Source organism: Ochotona princeps, chromosome 20 (genome assembly GCF_030435755.1).
Source record: "Ochotona princeps isolate mOchPri1 chromosome 20, mOchPri1.hap1, whole genome shotgun sequence".
Classification (NCBI taxonomy): domain Eukaryota; kingdom Metazoa; phylum Chordata; class Mammalia; order Lagomorpha; family Ochotonidae; genus Ochotona; species Ochotona princeps.
The window spans coordinates 15,559,859-15,580,033 of NC_080851.1; the positions used below are offsets into that span (position 1 = coordinate 15,559,859).

The 20,175-nt window shown below is 37.2% G+C and overlaps 1 protein-coding gene across 1 annotated transcript in view; it reads right to left on the reverse strand.

Moving 5' to 3' along the window:
* Nucleotides 1–20,175, reverse strand: part of THSD7A (thrombospondin type 1 domain containing 7A) — a 300,382-nt gene that overhangs the window by 94,473 nt on the left and 185,734 nt on the right. The gene's annotated exons all lie outside the window — the stretch shown is intronic.

The window sequence follows — 20,175 nt, forward strand, 5'->3', positions numbered from 1 at the left end:
ATATTTTTACGATATCTAATAATATAGTTTTTTTCATCTTGGAATTGAAAATATGTGATTATCTTTTATATTTCTTGATTTGTATCTTGTATGGATGTATAAATATTATCAGTCTTTTTAGAAGACCAAATTTGCATTTATTTATCATCTTCATAGTATGATTCCTTTTTCACCTCAGTTTTTCCGGTTAATTAACTACTATTTCTGTTTCCCCTCCTATGGTCTTCCTACTGATTGCTGAGAGAAGAGTTTTGAAACCTCCCATTATATTTGTGTATTATTTGTAATTTTACACAATCTGATTCAATTTTAAAACTGATCCAACTTAAAGTTGGGTCTCAATTGTGTACCAATTTCTTATTCTTTTGATTTGCTTTTGAAAAATAATTTCTTCATAAATCACACTTTTTCTAGTTCCTCAGTTACATTTTATAACCATCTTTGAAACAACCTATTACTCAAATTTCTGCAGTGCCAAAGATGTGACTTATTCTTTCAAATTTCATGCCTTTTCATGTAACTTAGCCCTGGTTCATCTGACTATTTTCTGTTTCCTATTACATCTTTCTACTTCCAGATGCTCAGACATCCCATCTATCCTGCACTGCTGTTAGGCTAACACAATAGTTTTAAGACAGCATTTGGTGTTAGTGTCACTTTCCCCAAAAGCTTTCAAGTAAATCCACTATGTTCTTTCTCGCATCTCTTTTATTTCCTTGTCTACTTGTACCTTTCCCTCTCAATTTACAACCCTCTGTTCTTTCTCGCAGTTTATTTTAATTTTTTTGCACTCGGAAAAGCTGGATCCATCCTCTTCTATCAACTATTCTTGGCTACTACAGCTGGAAGAAAAACTTTTGAAAGTCTTTATAGCTACTGAAATGCCTCTTGGCAACTTGAGAAATCCAGGCTTTAAAGTCAAATGGAGTTATGTTTAACTGTTTTCAAACCAGATAATTTTGAAGTCTCTTAATCTCATGAAAATGAGATTAACATAGATTTAACACTAAATCCTTGTAGGGATCTTATAAAAATTAGGCCTTATTGTCATAAACACAAACGTAACAATTGCAAAGTAGATGCTAGTTATTTCTATCATTATTTTTGTTTGATAATGTGAATCATTTTAAATTAATATGTACTTTTATAGTCTGTTATCTACTGTGAAAATTTTTGGATATGAAGTTCTACAGAATAAAGGCATATGCATATGAATTGCATCTGTTTTGCTATCCTAAATTAATAAATGCCTGAAATACTCATTGACTGGTTGATGTAAGTACATGACATCTTCAATAATGAATTTACTGATTTTTACGTTGAGAAAAGAGGATACGAGTCTAAAGTATGTTTTGAAACATTCCATCTTTCATTTATGAAGGTAGTCATTGTAACTTCTATACACTCAGTGAACACAAGTATATCGATTGTGCTCAACCACAGAAGCCTCCTCTTGTCACATAATCCAATCGCATGTCACTTTGGCAGAAAAGAAAAAGTTAGGTTGATGACAGGCAAAGGTCTCCATGGGAAAGAAATCAATTTTAGTCATGGAAACAGGAGGGATCAATATGCAGATCAACAGTCTACAAATACACTGAAAGATCCTAGGGAAAGAAAAATGCTGACTGTACATTTTTAAAAATCTCAAATATTGCATACCATTTAAAATCTGTGTACCTCTACTACAGAATTTTCAAAACATCACAAATTTACCCAATTTTTTCAATACAATGACAGCAAACATTTCATACAGACAGCTCATACATCCAAACAAGCCCCATATGTATGTGCACATTCAATGACCATCTTCTCCTGGACCTGTCTCATTAGCACTCATCCTTTCCAATTACAAAATAATGCCTAGGTTATCTTACTTTCTCTAAGAATATAAAGGAATCAAACATCCAACTACCTTAAGATAGCCTTGTATTTTCAAAGAACTTTGTATGTAGCCACTAATTTAATAGAAACTTTGACTTGGACAGCATGACATTAAGGCAGAACTCTAGACATACCATACTAAAAAAGATCAGATGTTTAAAGTGAACATTCTTGTCATGACTTCATTGTATGACTTTTCCTTGAAATGACTGATCAGAATACAAAAGGGAAGAGGCCTGTCATAACGTCAGTTTTTTCACTACAATTTGATAGACTGACTCCAAAATTTATAAGATAGATGTATGGAAAGAGACATTGAATGCATGAATTAATTTATACGTTAGCAGGTACCACAAAAGTTGCAATACGCCTTGCAACACCTAACACAAAAAGAAGTAAGGAATTTCCTGCAAATGGAGTGATAATAGAGAAATTTAAGCAAACCATGAGGATGTAAAATCTTACATAATGATACAGGCTCCTCTGAATGCTAGGTTTTTACATTTTATCAGTCAACACAAAGGGAGTTAATTGCAGAATTCATTAAAACACCTTTCAGGAGACGTAAAATTGTTCTTGATTTAAAAAAAAGAAGAAGAGGTAAATTTATTGTTACAATTTTCACAAAGAAGATACTGCAAGTAGAACTGCAATGTGCTTTTCATGATAGTGGCTTCAATACAGAAATATTCGGTACAAAACAATGACTAAAGATAGTTGCATAGACGCAGAAATATTTACTTACAAAAATTGCATTTAATTGTCATTTTCTGAAAGTATCTTATAAATCTCTTTTGAAACGGGATGTAGAAGGACTTACGGGCTTAAGCTTATGAGTTTTGAAGTTTTTGCTGATTCTAAATGCAGGCAAATATCATTGAAATTTGGGAAAGAAGAATTAGCCTAATGAGAAATTTGATAGTTGAGTCTTGCATGAGATTGGGAGAAAAATATCCAACTGGAGCAGTGTGCTGAGTAGAAAGAACTACTTGCCAGTATCAAGTCCCTCAGAATATCAGATTCAGATTCGCTGTTGCTTCCTGCACAGGATTCCTACTTAGAAATACAAGAGGAAGAATATATTTCTTCCAGTTCCCTGTAAAAGCGAACTTTCCCACAGGCTACTGGCCAAATGTCCAACTCAAGTATGTCACCTTGGCCTAATTAGGAGCTAGTTGAAATCAATATTTAAAATGTTTGTTGGGTGAATATTTCATTGCATTGATTTATACAAGTTTTTGTTCACATACTCTCATGTTCATAGATGAGACATGCCATTTTAAAGGATTTTGCTCTTTTATCCCTAACTATATTTTGTTTCTTTTCTTTTTGATATTAGAAAATCTGACATAAAATCTATTAAAGTGTCATAATATTTTTGTTCTTATTATGGCATTGTCCAATTTAATTATAAACAAATATTAAATGAGGACCACAAAAAACATTATTTGAAGAGTAGAGAAAACAGTAATACAACAAAAGCTCTCGAAGATTTACTATTGTTAAGCAATTTTTGACTGTTTCTATTTTTCTGACAGAAAGGTATTTATTATGGCAATGTGTCTTTTCTACTATATTCTAAAAGTACTTGAAAAAAATAAACCCCCCTTTTTATACAATATTTGCCTTTTGTTAGACTTTTAGTAAATATTAAAACATTTTATAAATTTCTATAGAATCTGAATGCCAAAGAAATAAAATGGGTTGACAAATACAGACCAATTATTTTAATCACCAGGTCTGAAAAAGTTAAAGGGTGAAACACTGTAGTATAGCCAACAAAGCCCCCTGCTGTGATGTGGAATTCCATACAAGTGTCAGTTCATGTTCTGGCTGCTCCATTTTTCGCCCAGTCCCCTGCTAGTGGTCAGAGACAAGCAGTGGAATATGGCCTAAGTGTTTGGGCCCCTGGCATCGACAGGGAAACCAGATGAAGCTTTTGGCTCTTGGCTTCATCTGCTTCAGCCACTAAGACCACTTCAGTATTGAACCAACAGATGCAAGGTTTCTCTTTAAAATAGTTACAGAAAATGATGTTTTATTATTAGCAACAGAAATTTTAATGTAAAAAAAAATACTTTCATGGGGCCTAAACATAACACATTATGTTTTTAGTTCTATATTGGTTTTGCATTTTGCTGAATGGAAGATTCACAAAGCTAAATGCATTATATGAAATCCATTCAAGAGCATCTATGATCTGCATTGCTTTACATTAACATGTGAATGTCGGTAGTTTAAGATATAGATTAAGATTTATATATTAAGATTACAGTATTAACCAAATGCATTTAAGATTTCTAGTCACTATCAGATTATTGCTGCACCCCCCCAACAACCCACCCCACTCACGTGTCAAAAAGGAGAAAGGCAGCAAGTACTGGTGAGGAGGCAGAGAAAATGGAACACATGCACACTGTGTGGGAACAGAAATTATTGCAATCACTGTGGAAAACAGTGGAGGTTTCTCAAACCATGAAAAATAGTTGTACCTTATGATCCCACAAATCTGCCACTGGGTAGGCATTCAAAGGAAAAGAAATCAGTCTGCTGAAGAGACATCGACACCCGCCCTTTACGGCAGCACTGTTCACAGCTGCCACGAGATGGGATCAACCAATGTATCCATCACCGACGACCAGATCAAGAAAATACAATATGTATGTACTATTAAATACTGTTCAGCCCAAGGACAAATCTTATCACCTGTAATAACGTGGATGAAACTGGACAGCATCGTACTAAGGAAAATAAACCAGCTACAGAATGACAAATGTCACATGAGCTCATCCATATACGCAACCTGAAACTACTGATTTTATGCAAGTAGACAGCAAAATGCTGGTTACCAGAGGCTAGGGACCATAGGAAGGTGTGAGGGATAGAGAATTATTTAATGGTACTACAATTTAGCTAGATTAAAGCCAAAAGTGGAGGATTATAGAAAATGAGTTTTATACACACACATAAAAATCTGGAAGAAATCATGTTGAATATTTTCAACATAAATATTTAAGGATATAAATGTTTATATTGGTTTGATTTTGTAACATGTACATTTAATGCCACATCCCTTATTGTACCATAAACATGCACACCTTTATGCCACAATCAAACTTTTAAAAGACCCAAAAAGTGAATTTGTGATTCTCGATAATCCACATTTGACTAATTTTTGAAAGTTAAGGACAAATTTTTGAAAATTAAGGACAGAGAAGGAAGGGGCAGTGTTGTACTGTAGCCAGTAAGCCACCTCCTGTATCACCAACATCCACATGGGCATCAGTTCACGGCCTGGTTGCTCCCCTTTCAATCCAGCTCCCTGCTAACAGCCTGGGGAAAAGCACCAGAAACTGGTCCAAGTGCTTGACCCTACACACGACACATACACGAGAGACCCAGCTGAACCTGTCGGCACCTGGTTTTGGCCTGGCTCAGCTCTGATCATCACCGCTATCTGGGGAGTGAACCAGCAAATGCAAGCTCTCCTGTTGTCTGTTTTGCCTCTCCCTCACTGTAGATCTGACTTATCTTTAAAAAGGTATAGAGAAGGAAGGAAGGTCGGCTTTACCAAAAAAAAAAAAAAAGTACCAGGATCCCATATGGGTGCCAGTCTATGTCCCAGCTGCTCCACTTCCCATCCAGCTCCCTGCTTGTGGCCTGGGAGAGCAGTAGAAGATGGCCCAATACTTAGGCATCCTGAACCTGCACGGCAGACCCAGAAGAAGCTCCCGGCTCCTTGCTTTGGATTAGCTTAACTCCAGCCATTGCAGAGATTTGCGAATGGTAAATCTTTCTCTCCTCCGCTCCATAAAACTTATCTGTCTTCTCAATAAAAATAAATTTTTAGAAAATTACCAAGTTACAGAAAGTCAACTGATCCTGATGAAGGAGAGAGAATAGTGTAGAGGCAGACCAGCAGAACAGAATGCATAGCATCTACCACAACTAAAACATTTGCCAATGCAAAGTCATTTTAATTCTCCTTCAGTCTATCAGGTCTGCTTCTGGTTACGTCAGTCTTATTCCTTTAGTATATGTAGTGGAAATTTCTTTTTCTCAACCAGGATTTACATTTTAGGATCTATTTCCTAGATGAGCTTACTAGAAAGTACTATAGATGATCCGATTTGAGGTTTATAGTATGTTCATCAGTGAATATTATTGTAAAGACTATCACGATATGGTTTGTCCTCTTCAGTGGCAGAGTTTCTATTTCACAGTATTGGGTGACGTTTTTTTATCCTGAGACTGTTGGGAGAAAATATATATTGTACCACAGACTTGCATTTTTTAAAGTGTTCTCATAGTTTTGGAAATCATCTGTGTTCCCTCTCACATCAGTAAGATGCTGGTTTAGTGGTTGTGCTTAAAATACAATCCCAAATGAAGAGCTGAATGTCACTATACTGGACACCTTACACTGTAGATTTATAACAGTCTTATCACACAATATTCCAAAATGGATTCCCAGCTTTCTGCCATGTTGTCCATTCCTGCTATTACAGGGCTCAGAATTGTCTTGACTGCTGTAACAGATTTAAAACATGTACTACTTTTTTGTAAAAAAAAGAAAAGCATGAATTCCACTCATGTGAATTAAGACCTTTGAGTGTTTCCATGAATCTTAACTTAAAACTAATTCTCTTCAGGTGAGTAATCTTGTTTGGCTGGACTGACTTCACAAGACAGATGAATGTATAAGGTAAGTATAAAAGTTTTTTGGTTGTGAAAACATTTACAGTTTTCATATGTGACTGGCCAGTCAGAAATACAGCTACACAGACTCTGAGCTCTCTGGGGTACCTGGAATAGCTCCAGGACTTTATTTTTCTCCTCTGACACATGTGGGCAGTGAAACTAGAATAATGGAGTCACTCAGTTGAAAAAAGGATTAGCATCATGCTCTGAGAAAGAGGAAATGGGGAAGGAAATCAACACTGTTTAATTCAAGATTTATGGCTTATGCATTCCCAAAGCCAGGAGAAATGCACTCTTCTGAGAAGAGTCCTGAAAAATAAGTGCTCTTTGTCCTTCTTTCTGAATTTGACCAAATTATTACAGGGTAGTTTTTAAAAGAAACAGCAGGGAACTTGCATTGACTTTCATAATTTTAGCAGGAGATAAACACTCTCTGGGAATGAAAGAGACATTCCTCTTGCACATTACCATGTTGTTTTACATTTAATAGTAACTTTGGTATTGACCAAAGCTACCAGAAAATCCATTTTAAAAGACTTTTATCAAATTAGAAAAAGAGGATATTACACTGGGAACAAAACAAAGCTTTCTTTTCTGACTCACGCTACTTTGGTTATCATTTTCCCATAAATTCAATCAATAGATCATTCATGATTTCATTCCATCCATACAGTTTCTGAAGTCACCCAGCTTAGATATACCAGTATACAAGAATGTATTACAAATAGCAAGAATACAATGATGCCATGTTCTTCACGGCAAATTTAAAAGATGATTTAAAAAATTACAAATGTAAGCACAATCAGCAATTCATCACCATGAATAATGTCTACATGGATGCTTAAATAATTTACCATTAGTAGGCAAGAAAATTCAGACAAGTGTTATTTTTACATATTCCTGACACATATTTTAAAACTAGCTTTTTTCAATATTGTTATGATATAGTAACCACTCATACTCTTCTGTAGACGTCACTGATGGGGACATTTAAGGTTAGGTATGAACATTCTCAATAACTGCCAAATACTAAATTAAGTGTGTAGTAAAACTCCTGTCCTTACTTATTTGATAAGTAACACTCATTTGGTCATTACTTCTTTCCATTGCTTGTGACAACCCATTAAGGTTTTCACATAAACAAAATAAGAAACCTAAAGCATACAGATAAACATTCCTATCTTCTAAACTTCATGTCTGACAGGGAAGTAAACGGGTACTGACATCACTGATTGGAAACATATTTCACTACCATAGAGTTTTCAGGATCATTCCTGGATCAAGCTTGCTTTAGGGAGTGCTTTTCAGTCTAAACAAAGTATAAGTGTGTGTCATACTTTTTCCATACTGTGGTTGAAATTCTATTTCTGATGAATCTGATTATACCATTTTCCAAAAGAACACTTTCGACTTCAGTAGAATGAACAGTCTGCTTAATTCGGCTTATCCATCTGTTCGCGATCTGGTCCTATCCATACAGACTCATTTCTTCTTACATTCCAAAAAGACACTATTCAAGGAAATGCCCAAGTATTTATACCTCTCCAAGTATCTTGATTGGTTTGGCAAGTTGTGCTTTTAGTAAGACACATACTGATCTTAAAAGTTTTTTTTTTATTTTTAAAGGATTTGCTTATTTATTTGAAAGTCAGTGTCACAAGAAAAAGATTTTCCATTTGGTTGTTCACTTCCTAAATGCCTGCAACACCTGGGGTTGGGTCAGGCTGAAACCAGGAGCCTGGAACTCTATCTGAGTCTCACACATGTGTGGCAGGGGGCCCTAGTACATGGGAGCATCTCCCAACTGCCTTGCCAGGTACATCAGCAGGAAGCTGTATTGGAAGGGGACAGCCTTGGGCCTGAACATGCACTCAAGGGATGCCAGTGTCACGGGTTGTGGCTTAACCCTTTGATTCACATTGCCATGTTGCCAGCCCTTTCTAAAATTTAATTCCTGAGTTAACATGTCATGTTCTCCTTCAGATCCTCCTAGCATCCTATAGAGTAGGAAATACATTCTTCTCACTCTGCCCCCGAACACCATGAGCATAACTCTAGATTAGCACCTACTCAATACTACACTAAACTGATTTGATCACACATTTTCCCAGTTTCAACCAGATGGTAAATGCTGTATAGACACTGGCTGTCATGCTGATGTAAGTGTAACACCTGGAACACAGCCAACGTCAGAATATGAAATTTTTAAAAATGTATTAACCTGGATAGAACAGCCTTTGAAGTCTAGCCAACAATTAAGCCAATTTATTTGTAATGTTCAGCTGTTGTTTACAAGAACAGAATGTATTTTATTGCTATTTCTTGGGTTGTACATCCTGGAAAGGCCAAGAATAAACATCCAGAAACTACCTTCATAAATACTTAATTTATCATCTATAGAGCTCAAAATAAAAGTACTTCAGAATGTTAATAAAAAGTATCAGACATTCTGTGACATTTATATAACTATCTAATTATTTCCAACATACTAAGATTTCATGCAAAGGTAGAAGAAATGAGGAAGGAAAGAAAAAGGAATTTGGAATAGTGACCAACACTCTCTCTCTGTTGCTCTAATCTGCTTTGGAAAGGACAATTGATTAAAAAATTACTAATCTATTTGCTTGACAGAGTTACAGTGAAGAGAGAGAGAAAGAGAGAGAGAGAGATTGGGGGAGGGGAGGGAAGGGGAGGGAGGAGGAGACAGAGTGGGATAGAGGGAGAATTACAGTTACTGATTCACTTTCTAGATGGCCCCAATAACCAAGGCTGAAGCAGGCTGAAACCAGGCCTGGATCTTCACCGAGATTTCCCATATGAGTGGCAGGAGCCACATACTTAGGAGCTGCTCTGTTGCTTTCCCTAAGCCATTAGCAGGGAGCTGTACTGAAAATGGAGCAGCCAGGACATGAATTATTGGATGCTGGTTTTACCTGCTACACTACAAAGGTATCCCCAGTGTATTTTTTAAAAATCTAATAGAAAACTCCCATTGTAAATAAATTGTCACTCTACACCCTTCCTACCAAAACATTTTTTTTTTTTTTGCAAAAACAACGCAAGACTCTTTTTTTACCAGGAATGAGATTTTGCACATTCTTCGATTTGCAGTTTTTTTCATAGACATATCTCTAAGGAAAATGCAGTGCAAGTAACTGATCAGTGGTGTATTTTGGATATATTTGAGCACTTCTGGCCTCCTTCCGTATCACTATGAACTTTTTCTGGAATAAGAATGAGATCTTACTGTTGGATAATGACTTTAGAAGATAATAAAAAATGGTTTCATGTGAGGATAAATCAAATGACACAGAAGATACAGACATATCTCTTTCCTTCTCCACCTTTTATATCACCTACTTTATCTAGTTACCCTAGAACATTCCAGTGTTTTTCAATTATCTCCTAGCAGTCTCTTGGCTGTGTTCTACTAGCCTATACTGTGTTACATTCCCGAACAAAGTATTTACCATGGACAAGCAATTGTGACACATTTGATTCCTTGTCTGGGAGGTAAGATCAATCCCATTAAGCCATAAGTATAGATGCGGAGGATGCATGCTTTATGCAAAAGAAACACACACACACACACACAAAGGCAGAACTGATGGGAGAGGAGAATTAATAAATGTTAAAGAAGCAAGCAACATACAGCTTTATATATCTTTTATAATTTATATAAATTTAGTATTTTCTTATATCAAAGCTTTAATAACTTTGTCAGTTATTTAATTTCCCTACTCTTTTTCAGCCTTCTGGAAAAAAACTGAAAGCCAAGAAAACACATTTCCCTCATCTTTTGGCTTTCTATACAACATTAACTGCTTTAATAAAAGGCACACATAAGATATGAAGTCCTAGATAAAGAAGCACAGCTAAACAGCATCCTTTCTTTTACTTCCCATTGTGAATTCTTGCTAAGTTTTTCTTCCAGATATATTGCCTCCATTTTCCATTGAATGTGGTGGCAAGTACCAGTGATTTCAAGGTTCAAAGATAACTATAGCTCTTTTTCTCTTTATATTTAACTGACTTTCCAAAGTAATATTCTTTGATCTATGTAAGTCAAGTGAAAATCAATTTCTGGCAGTAGTTATTAATTTGTTCTTATGTCTCTAAGGAAAAAATGACATTTTGTTGATATCATTTAGTATATTTTGTATACAAATAAAAAATATGTATCCCTGAATCTAATATAAGTGAAATTACTGCAATTCAGTTTGAACACACAAATAACTTTCTTCAGATTACTAGTTCAATGCTAGTTTGAATAACACATACATATTAACTGCAGAAAGAAATGTCCATTCAGAAATGCATGCTTGACAATATAGGTGAAAGGATTTTCTGTTACGGAATTTTATTACTATACATGCAAAATATTCTTTTAAGGATACCTATTCTTTTAAGAATAACCACACATGCACATGTGCACACATAACACACACACATTTAAACTGTGAAAATAAGTACTTATTTAATGAGTGTTGCTATGGTTAAGATGTGTTTTCATGTGTCACCCAGGCTTCATGTGTTGAAATTTAATCATCATTGTGAGGTAGTAAGAGTGGAATGCTAATGGAACTATGAGGCTTAGAGGTAAGGCTTTGAGAGGTTATTAAGATGAGATAAAATCTTCATCGTGGAATCCCCAATGGCCTCATGGCTAAATACTAGTAACTTTACAAGGGGTGGGAGAAGAGACAGAGTGAGAGAGAGATCAGAGAATGCACACATCCACATGCAAGCTCCCTGTCTCCCTTGGCCCTCCGGAAGTGCGAGCTAAAATAGTCCCACTTGTTTCATGAAGCACATTACCTCATGTGTTCTGTAACTTTAACAGAAATGAGCTGAGAGTGCTATAAAATCGACTGTAACAGAAATGAGCTGAGAGTGCTATAAAATCGACTGTTGATAATCTGATCAATTATAGGTGAGTAATGGAATTCCTATTCTTGATCAACTCCCACTCCTGCCATCTCCAGTAAAGGAAAAATCTGTGTTTAGCTAAGTTTTCACTATTTAAAGTCATATTGGGGAAATAACAGTAGCAGCACATATTAAATAGCACATTTTATTTGCCAGGAATGATACTTGGCACTTAACATGTATAATTCATTTATACCCCATAACAATCTTCTGAATAAGTAACTGTAAATCCTCACTGCACAGGAAGGAAACTTACTCAACTCAGGTTGAAGAAACTTGCCTAACTGTCAAGGTGACATGTTAACACTGAAGGATCAGGTTCCAAAACAGTGAATGTCACCCCAAAACCGGTGTAACAATAAAATCACGAAAGTCGAATCCTTTGTGTATTAAGTGTCCTGTTCAGTATTTTTTTCTCTCATGTGCAGATATAACAGCTATTTTTCTTTGGAGTATTGGGACTTGAGATTAATTGAAGCACATTGAGATGTTAATGGGGTGTGCAATTTGTTGTCATGCTTTATCTGACATTTGGTAAGGCAAAGTTTGAATTTGCAGTGAGGGCAATAACAGAAGTTTAGTTATGGGGAAATTAAGAGCCATTCCCTAAAAAGATGAGATGTTCAGAAATAAAAATAAAGCAAATACTTAGCAATGGATCAGAGGTTTATTGACACTTTCTTATATGATGCATAGTGCTGGGAAACAAGAATAGTAAGTTAGATACGACCCCCACCTAGTAACTGACTGTACAGTACTGAGGATGGTGAGAAACTGCAGGCTGTAGACAATTGCCAGAGTCCATCAATTAAGCAATATGGCAACCAAGGTAGGGACAGAAAAGGCAGGAAGAGATTCCCAAATCACTTTGCAGCAAGACTTGAAGCAGTAAGTTTTTAAGAAGCAAGGGAAGCCTCATCCTGCCCTACTCCCTCTCAATTTGCGAAGTTCTTTAAATCACACACACGCACACAGGCTTGACTCTTACAGCCCACTGTGAGGCATGGCATCTCTCACTCGAACAACTGTTATTGCCTCCTTCCTGCTTCTACTCTACTCCCAGATATTTCAGCCCAAACCAAGCAACATTAGTGATTCTATAAAATGTAAAATTCAGTCTGGTCATCTGCCTGCTCATTCAATAGTTCTAACACTCACAGTGAAGTGAAAACCCCTGAATGGTCTCCTAGCTCCAGCCTCTTGAAGGTCACCCTCATAGTCCTCCGCATTACCTTATTTAGTATGGTCTTTTTCCCTCGCTCATGATACACTACAGAAAGAGCAACACATTACGGGAGAAACAATTTGATGCAGAACTAGAATTAAGAGGACGGCACAATGAAGCAAAATGGAAAAGAAAACGACTCCTTACCACTTCATCCCTGGGAAGGAGATTTTCAAAGTCAGAAATGAACTAGGATTAAAAGCCAAATCTAGTATCTGGCTAATGATCACTTCATAATACCACTGGAATATTTAAGTGGTTCCAGAAGACTCTTAGAATGGTTTCTTAGAACCTTCGTCATAGCAATCTCACATGGAGCCCAAAGTAAAGAAGAATCTTGCTTCAGAAACAAGTATCTGTATGGGTTTTGGGCAGAGAATGACCTCCCATGAGGCTCACAGGAAACCCAAAGCACTGAAAGAATGCTATACTGTCAAAGCTTTGCCTAGAGACATGGGTCAAGTTCAAACTAAGGGGGTAAGAAGGTCTCACAGTTCCCTACTGTCCATGGGCATGAGACAAATTGAGAAACCTCCTCAGTTACAAATAAGGGCGATTTCTAATGGAAAGAGAAGCCACAGACTGAAGAGCCAAGGGCGGGGGTGTGGGAAACAAGCAACTAGCAGAAACATTCACGTTGTCGCTGATGTAAGATCAGCAGGCAGGATTTCAAAATTGAAACCAATGAAAAACTGCTGACTGCTTTCTATTTTTCTCTGTTTCTATTGGTGAGTTCTATTAAGACTCTGTCACACCAGCCCTGTCACACCAGCCCATGCTGCCAGTCTGGGGGAAATTCTCACAGGTTTCTGATTAAGGAATAGTTACATGCAAATAGCCATTACTAGGTGGCGGGGGTGGGGGTTAGGGAAAGCTGTGACCCTGTTTGAAACAGACGCAGACCATAGGACTGTAGACTTCAAACTTGATGCTGTAACTGCATCACATGTTTGGTGATCTTGGTGGGGCAGGGACCAATTTTGCTTGTGGAAACAATGAAGACAACTGTGACTTCAGGAAGACACAGTGATCTTGATATGATGAAACTCATCTCTCATTTTACAGATGACAGACCATATGAGGAAGTCCCAGTGGACCCCAGCTGTCAGTACCAATGCTTAAATACACACAGGAGGCCATCTCGGACCCTCCAGTCACAGCAAAACATCGAGGAGAAAGCTCGTGAGAATCATGGACAACATTTCCCCCAAGTTATGAGAAGTCCTGCTATTGTTTTCAGTCCTTGAGTTTTGAACTGGTTTGTTACACATCAATTGTGAAGTGACACCTGAGAGGTAGAATAATATCAAGAACATAGATTCAATGAGGTCACAGAAAAACCAAGTCCCACAGAGGAGGTGGTTACAAACAGAATCAAAGAAACTAAGAGTTGGATCGTGTAAACTATGAGATGCATCTATTAGGCTTGATAAACATCTGATTTATTTGAATGAAAGGTAAGGATTCTGTGTACGCTGCTCTTCCCAGCACACCTGTGAGAAAGTGGACTGCCCTGTCACTTTACCACGGATGAAAAAGCAGAAGGCTTTCCCCCTTTTTAGTTGCCATGGGGAGTGGTAACTGACACTGAATGGGAAATTACCCATTAAATGGAAGTAAAGAAGTATCTAGTTAATTTTTATAAGGTCTCTGTTAAATCTAAATAGTAAATTTAACTCTAAAAAATGAGAATAAAATTCTCAATTCTATTCTTTGCTATGACATTGTTATTGAAAAGCACACTGGCTCAATCCTGATTTTTTCAAAAACTCATTATTAAAAATATTTCCAGATACATTGTCATATAGAGAAGCAGAGGACAGATCACAGTCCTGATGACAGATTTTTTTAAATTCCAGATTATAACTGTGATTACCACAAACACTGAAGAATAATTTATGACCTCAAAAATTTTAAAAGACTACAATTAGCTTACATTTCCTTACACCAAACTGAATAGAGAATCTCAACCCAATTATAGGGAACTCACTCCCACTAACAGTATTACATGGTACTAATTGAAGTAAGAAACCTTATAGTTAAGCATAATATGCAACCTAATTATATTGCAAACACATTAAATGGCATAACTTTCTACAGGAAGGGAGCTCCCGACTTGATTTATTGCTCAAATTACAGAAGAACAATTCAGTTATAGGATAGTTTCTCACACTTAACAGATCAACATTTCCACATAATGGCTATAGAAATGGGGTTAAGTAGTAGTTTCCAGTTCCACAGAATTCTGAAACATTTGAGATTGTTTTCTCAGCCAGCTCTATAGATGTTTGAACTGATTTGACCTCAGGAGCTCTCAGTGCAGTTATAGAAGCAAATCTTATTTAGGTAAAGTTTCACTCTGTACTTAATCGAATTTTAACTTAATTTTTGTCTATCATTCCTCTGTCACATTGTTAGGATGCTCTTGCCCACCACTGATAATCAATTACAACAAAACATGGTGCGAAGGCGCAGAAAAATACAAATGTGCTTTTCCACGAGAGGTCATGAAAAAACACAACACTTTTATGTTGAACACTTTCAGCCTCTGCTGTCCAGATTTTTCGACCTTCTGAAGTTCTTTTCCCCACTGAAATTCACATAGTTTACTAAATCTGGTAGGGGAATGAAAGGACTTCTAAATGGAAAAAGACACTCCCTGTCTTCCTTTTCCCAAATAGTTTCATAGAGCTGATATTTCTCCTAATAGTTTTGGTTTTCAGGTTTTGCTTCTGTTGTCCCAAATGTATCAGCTATTCCTGTGTCCTCTCACTCATTGTTAAAAGCCAGCATACTAATACAAACAACACAGAATGCACCCCGTAAGTGTATCCAGAAAACGGTAATAGACTGAAAAACATCGATAATGTAGTTAACTGCCTCATACTAAGATATATTTAGTTAGCCATGGCCCTGCTGAAACCTTTCTATTTCTTCAAATCCTACTCTCACCTCTCCCACACTTGCCACATCTTCCTTTGCCATATCTAGATTCCATACTTCTTACATACTCCCAGAAATAATTGTAGAATTCCATTATATTCTGTAGAACCATTCAGCTCTTCTCTTGGAACAAGGCAGGAAATATGGAATATTGTGCATGTAACAATCAAAATGTCCCAGGAAAGCTTTTCCTAAACTGAAAGACTGCTTATCTTCCCGGATAGCTCTCTGACAGGCGGGCAGAAGACCCTGCAATCTGGTTTCAGGTTCCTTTCAGTTTATAGAACACTTAGGACTCCTTCTCTTTATTACTGCATCTCCTCTTACAACAGATAATGTTTTCAGCCTGCCTGCATCTTTTGGGATCCCTTTTACAGAATCTTTGTACCCATCACTCAGATTTTGCTGCAATAACCTGATATCTGATGTCCCTAGGGTTGTCTGGGCAATTCGGATAGCTTAAATGTATGCATTTACCTTCCTCTTAGCTAGCAACTGAGCCAGTGTTTAATATAACAGCCTTTCTTCTAAAACTATCATGTCTAAGGCTTAATTTATACTCCCAAGTGTTTGTGAATGCTATTACCTCGGTTTTCTTCCGTGTAGAGAAACAAACACAGCAGTTCTGCAACTGGGTTTCAACAGTGTCACTATCAAGGTAGAACTCTGGCTTGCATCTGCATCCTTAAATTTCTGAAGGACTCCACCACTATCTTAATGATTAGTGGTTCCCTGTGTTTCAAGTGTCAGGATAGACACTGTAGTTTACAAAGAACAACATCTTTCCTCTTGGGGACTGGAATTTGGTATGCGTTAGGCAGAGAAGGGGTGACTCTATGGACTAATATATACTATAGATGCCTAATTCAGGTGACTGTCCCTGGCTGACTGCACTTAACATATATGTCCCAATGCATTATTGGGAAAACGAAGCATGTCCTTTGGGACTCCCTGGGCGAGGATTTTCTGGGCCTTTGCCCACATGCATTTTCCCTTTTGCTGATTGTTATGATGTATTCTCTGTAATATGCTGAGTATTGCTGTGTACTGACACCTGTGAAACATCCAGGGGATCACTAAACCAGCGCTGACCCTGCAGACACACGACACATCCCATCACCTTTCTGCTTTGCTTCTCTAGCCATACTGCCTTAGTGGATGCTTCTGGGAGTACATCCTTAATGCAGCCTCGCTTGACCCGGACTCTGCTTCTGGAAGACTCATGAGTATTCTGAGCAGCCTGAATATTAGCCTCAACTATGTGGTCTATGGTTTTTCCCTTTCAGTTCCTGGAATGCTTCATTCTTCATTATCTACCTCTGCTTTTCCTACCTTTGCGCCCTTCCAAACTACCACCCTCTGAAAGATAAATATTTGGATGAAGTGATACAGTAATTTTGCAGCTTGTAAGTTATGTCCAAATTATACAAATTTATATTGTAATGCTTAAAATAAAACAGAGCACCATCTGGCCTTGTTTCCCACCCCCACACTCTTTGTCCTATTCCCCAGAGATAAATATTTTCAAGAATTTAAAGTACATTTACATCCAAGATATTGAAATAACACAATAAACCTTTTTATCACTTTGAATACTTGAGAACCAAGAAGAGCGATGTCAGCTACTTCTTGTAAACAAATAACATGCAAGTCTTCCTTTCCCTGAACCCACACACAGATTCAAAAATGAAGAAACTGGTGGTAAAATTCCATAAAGATTCAGCAGCCACAATATAGGCTAGCGCCTTGAATGTGAAAGCCATCTTCCCCAAACATTTTCACAGTCAGTCCTGGTAATTCTGTTAACAGGCACCAAAGAGATTTTAAAGCACTGAGGTTTTTTAAGGCTTGTTTTGGTACTAATCACAATGTTTCTTAGTCACAGATCTTTTCCTGAATTTCTAGAATCTAGCCAGTCTGCTGTGGTGCAAACTGCAGTCTTTGGGTAACAGTCATTTCCTTGGTGCTAGTCCTTGCTAAGCGGCCCTCAGAGTTCCTACCACTGTCTTGTGAACATCCATGGACCGATGAATGGTTGCAGTGGTTTACCCTGTGAAAGTGTCCTTTTCATTTCAAAAATCTAGGTCAAATATGAAAGTGAGTTGTGTGTGGTCAATGTTTTGGGTAAGATTTTATCTTTTATCAAAACAGAAAAAGGAATGTGGCATAGAAGTCAGTCATTTTCAATTGTTGATGTCCTAGCACCTAAAATAATACAAACAAAACAAAACTGACTTTTCTGATTCCTACTAAAAATTGCCAATATTCTGAGATGTAAAATAGGGCTCACGGTGAGGAAATATGGAAGGGGCCATTTATGTACTGTTTTTCAACAAAATAAAGGGAATATGAAGACAATATTTTTTATAGTCTCCAGTAATAAACGAGACAATGTGCTTGTCTATACCATCCCCAGACTAAAACCCTTGCTTTATTCTTCCTCTAACCAACCATTTTGAAAACAATATTGTTGCTTCACCCAATTTATGCAATCAAATAAAACACACAAAGAAGTCACAAAAATTAAAATCCAATAGACATTGAGTATTCTCATAAACCTGACATCCTCTAGGATACTCAAACACTAGACCTTTGGAGCGGGGCATGCATCAGTGCTCAAAGACTTGCAAGTGCCCTTCTGATGACCATTAACTAACGTGCATTGTTTTCTATTTCACATAGAATATTTCTCTCTTTCGGGAGCCTAATGTTTTTAATTCTCTTTGGTTTTGCAATTCTGTTAGATTTTTCTGGTAAGACAATCCATATCATATCTTATGCTCCTAAACCTGTACTATGAATTACATGAAATTTATTCATTTTTTTTAAATAATCTAATTAAAATTTTAAAAAACCTCATGGCTCTTTTCTACCTCTGTTGCTTAGAAGATGTTTGGAAAAGCAAGCAGTATTGGCAGCAAATCCTAATGATTTATGGAATCCTGGAAAGAGTCTTGAAGTGTTTGGAAATCGTTAACAAAGTTGTGAAATTTGTGAGGAATGTCAGAAAAAGGGTTTTTTATATTATTATTATTTGCTAGTTTATAGGTGCTAATTCTGCATGTCCCTAGTTGAGCTTTAACTTAATTATAGAACAAAATCTACAGCCACAGCCCATGCCTAGAGGTGCAGTCTACAACTAATCGACTTTAATTCCCCGGGCCCAATTTAATTACAAAACAACATTTGGTGCAGCTGCTAAACCCTTACCAGGTGATCACATAATCCTGGAGCTGTATTTATAGGTCTCCAGTGTTCGCTCGTATTCCACCAGCACAGTTATGTCTCTGTTACACACAAATGTGCACTGGCTCCAGGAACTCCATCCAGTAAATAAGGAGTCTCATTTCCTGTGGCCCTATAAGTGAGCCAATTAAAGGATCAGATTACACCACAACTGATGAATGTCAGGAGATAAAATTGGAAGATGGAACAAATGTCCCAGGAAAGAGTAGCGAGAACAAACTGAAGACCCATTGGCTTCTGCTTCCTTGTATAAGAAAAAAGAAATCAGTGATGCTCAATCTGCATAATCAATTTGCTTCTTAGATTACAACAAACATCACTTTCTGTATAACTAGATGTATCTAATCCACACTTCTGCTTGGTTTCAGGTATTTCACTAGATGATTTTTTTCCATAGACAATTTAAAGAGGTAGTTATTGTGTAAACAAAATGATTTTTCTTGACCAAGCTAAATATACTATTGATATTGTTCAACAGCTGGCTCTTAGCCCTCATAAAATACACTTACTGTGCATAAATATCTAGGAATCTCATTGCACTAAATGAATTAGATCAGATTTTTATTTTGATTACATTTGGCAGAAATTTTTAGTAGAATTTTTTTGTTTTTGTTCCATTCAAATATAACTTTTACAATGCTCAAAACTCTAATTGTTTCCTAGATGTTTAGAAGGACAAGAAAAATTATTTGAATTTTAAAAAGGTGAAGAAACAATATACAGGATTATGGTCCTGCCTGTGTTCACAGTAATTCAGAAGGTAACCCTAAGATTCATCTAATCCCAATCAGAATTTGGGGTGTGAGCCAGAGAGGACTCCTCTGGCTTTCTTCGTTTACATAGTGATCCTTGAGAGTCACTTTCACTCTCTCTTCTCCCCCTTTGGAGTAGAATAGGAGAAAGGTAAAGAAAGCATCTACCATAGCTGATTTGACCTTCAGAAAGCAAAACAGAATCCACAAATTTTCCACCCTCGGGTCTCAGCCTCCAGTGCCGGCTGGGACCGTCCCTAACACTGTGACAGTCATGCTACAAGACTTGGGGCTGAGAGGTGCTGGATGCTTCGAAGCTGAAGGGCTCATTTTTCACCGACAGCAGTGGCTGTCAGTCTCCCGTCCCAGAGTGCCTTTCTTCACTGCTGCGGAGCCAGAGTCGCGGAGGATACCATTAGGCTCGTAAAGGAAACGGAGATGCGAGGAATGATGACAGTGGCCAGATGTTGCAGAACCCCTGAGGGGCTCCGGTAC